Genomic DNA, 3,264 nt, shown 5'->3' on the forward strand with positions numbered 1-3,264 from the left:
TGGCACTGTTCCTCAAATAGCTGTCCATGGTTCCAGCATCAGCACCCCCAAACAACCCCTTAGAAAAAGAAAAAGAGATAGATTCTCAAGTTGGTCAAGCAGCATCGACTTTCAGATTTTCCTACTTTTATCTTTCAAGAGCTTGGGACCTCAGGTGTGTACTGCCATGTCCGGTTTGTGCAGGTTCAACCCCAGGGCCTCATGCTAGGCAAATACTCTGTTAGCTGAGATATACCTACAGCTAACGTGTTTTTCTTTTTTGTTTGAATGTAACTTTTATTGTTTCTTTGTGAATTTTAAATCATGTTCCCCAATTCCACTCATCTTCCCTCTCCTCATACCCACCTCCACCCTGGCCAACCCCCACCTCCCCCTCCCAACAGAGAAAAAGGTCTCATTATGGAAGCTGTAGCGTGTCCCCCACACACTGTGCCCTTTGTCCATACTTCTTTGATTGCAAATGTCCATTGCAATGACTCATGGGTCTGCTATGAGGCCTCTGGCTTCTGCTGCTCTATCAGTGCTGGACTCTCACTGGAATTCCTCTCAGTTACCCTATGTAATGGAGATTTTGTGCCTTTGGATTTGCAGGACCAGCCCCTCTTACGCCACAGCAGTTCACTGGGGTAGATGTTGAGGACCTGGGTTTGAGAGGTACCTGACCTGGTCATCTAGCAGGCTCTCCTGCTCTCAGGAAGTCAGGACCAGCTTTACCCTGCTGCTCAGGTGAGGTGCAGCACCCACTCTCCTGAGTGTGGCAGTTGATGAGGGTCAAGGCCTCATGACCCTAGGGCCAGCTCTCCGGCCTGCCATAGATGGTGAGGAGTATGGGACAGGAGGAGGTATCTCTCCCTCAACCATGCCACTGCCCAGCACACAGAGGCAGGGCCAGTTCTTCCATGCTCACACCCTTGGGGCCAGTTCGCCTGCAACTTTCACACCCAGGGCCACCTCTACCTTGATGCCCAGGTGAGGTGCAGAGTCTGTATCAGGTGAGGGGCAGAGATAGCTCTTCTGCCTCTGTGATCCCAGGGCCAGCTCTCCAAGATGCCACAGGAGACAAGGAGAGCAAGGGTGGGGAGGCCATCTGTCCCTTGCCCACACTGCTACATGGTAGAGCAGTTGCAGGGCCAGCTCTCCCATGCTCACATCTTTGGGACCGGCTCACCCATACCCCTGCCAACAGGATCAGCTCTACTGTGCTTCCTGGGTGAGGTGCAGGGCCCACTTTCCCAAGTGCTGCAATGGGTGAGAGACAGGGCCAGCTCTTCTGGTGTCATAGCCCCTCACTGGGGCCAACTCTCCAGCCGGCCACCAGTGGCGAGGGCAAAGGGGAGGGGAAGGGATCTCTTCCTCGACAATGCTCGTATGTAGCAGACAAGCAGACAAGAGGCAGGGCTGGATCTCCCACACTCATATCCTCGGGCTTGCTCACCTGAAACCTTCATGTCCAGGGTCAGCTCGGCTGTGCTGTCCAGGTGAGGTGCAGGGCCTGCTCTCCTGAGTGCTGCAGTAGGTGAGAGTCAGGTCTCCTGATCTGAAGATGCTGGAGCCAGCGATTCTGCCTGCCATATGTGCTAGAGGGAGGGGCGTCTTTTCTTGCCATGTTACCACATGGCAGACAAGTGCAGGGCCAGATCTTATGCCTCCTCCCTCACACACTCAGGGTCAGCTTTTCTGTACTACCCACGCAAGGTGCAGGGTCGGCTCTGGAGGGCTGCAGCTAGTGAGGGGCAGGGCCGGCTTTCCTGCTCTCATGCCTCCGGGGCCAGCAATCCCAGGATGCTGAGGTGAGGGGTGGGGCCAGTTCTGCACAGCCCTGGAACATCGACATGTCCCAAAGCGGCAGTCCAGACCAGAGACATCTGCCTGGCCTTTGGTAGTAACAGACCCATGATACTGCAGGGCCAATAGACCCAGACGTGGACTCTGGTGGCAACACAGTCCAGGACGCCACCATAGTCCCAGGTGCCATTACCGGCTTCTCACATCGGGTCGTTCCTCATTACCCATGAGTCTCCAGTACTACCTCTCCTCATTGTGCACACATCCTTCTGTTTCTCTTTCTCTTCCCTTTCTCCACCACTTACTTGCTCCTAGTGGTGCCCTGACTCTCCAAATGTCTGGGGTCATCTCAGGAGTAGTCTCCGGCACACAATGTCCCACTTGTGTATTATGGCACTGGGCAGGGGTTCATCTCAGGTCTCCACAGGCCTGCACAGCGCCAGACTAGCTCCCTGTCCAGGTCCCAAGGCACTGGTTTGGTGATTGTCTTGGGCTCGCTTCTCACCTGACCTGCTCGAGTGGCCCCTTGACAGGGTCATCTGTCTCAGGCTCACTACCTCCTGGGGCCCACGGCCAAGCAAGTTTCTTCTATTCTCTGGCTTGTTCCCCATCCTGTCTGGGCTTGCCCGGGGACCAGACCAAAGGTCATTTCTGGCTAGCTCCTTGTCCGGGCCCCTGGCACCTGACTGATGATTGTCTCAGGCTTGCTTTTTCAGGGAATGTTAGGCTACTAATCAATCGTTCAGATATTCACGGGTCAGAACACTGGATGTAGTCATATCCTCTCTCCTCTCTGCCACCTACTGATGCACAAGCGAAACAGCAGCCATGCCTGCAATGCCTCTAGGGGCAGGATGGTTTTTCATTTTAAAAACTTTTATTTTTTAATTTATGAGTCTCTCTCTCTCTCTCTCTCTCTCTCTCTCTCTCTCTCTCTCTCTGTGTGTGTGTGTGTGTGTGTGTGTGATTGCTTATGTGGGCACCCATGTGCCACTCCTCTCCCACCCCTGGGAGCTGGAGTTACAAGCAATGGTGAAACACCTGACTTGGGAGCACTGGAACATAAACTCTGGTTCTCTGGAAGACAGCTCTTAGCTGCTGAGCGCGCTCTCTTTCTCTCCCTATCTAAATATTTTAAGTTATTCTGTTTTCCTATCAAAATTATATTATCTCTCGTCTCTCCTTGAAACCAGAGCTGAGGTTTATATAAACTGCCAAAGTCTCCAGTGTTGTGGTTTGCCCTGGAGTTATCTGTATTTTGATGCTAATTCCACTGCCCCAAGGACAGCTACCTAAACCACTCAGAACTCTGGTGATTTCACCAGAACCTTCTCCCCATTGAATTTGTAAAATACAGGTGAGGGGCAGGTACAGGATAGAAGGAGGCCTGTCATTGGAGGAGAAGGAAGGGTGGGCGGGAGAGAAGTTTGAAGGAAGAGGAGGAGATGGGAAAGGAAAGAAGAGATAGGAGGGAGAGGG

The 3,264-nt window shown here is 52.9% G+C and overlaps 1 non-coding gene across 1 annotated transcript; it reads right to left on the reverse strand.

The window, feature by feature from the left end:
• Positions 1-2,503: 2,503 nt before the first annotated feature.
• Positions 2,504-2,639, reverse strand: LOC120095748 (small nucleolar RNA SNORA17). Its single transcript, XR_005491540.1, has one exon. It is a non-coding gene; the product is annotated as a small nucleolar RNA SNORA17 (small nucleolar RNA).
• Between the last annotated feature and the right edge of the window lie 625 nt (positions 2,640-3,264).

The sequence above is a fragment of the Rattus norvegicus genome, chromosome 11 (genome assembly GCF_036323735.1).
Source record: "Rattus norvegicus strain BN/NHsdMcwi chromosome 11, GRCr8, whole genome shotgun sequence".
NCBI classification, from domain to species: Eukaryota; Metazoa; Chordata; class Mammalia; order Rodentia; family Muridae; genus Rattus; species Rattus norvegicus.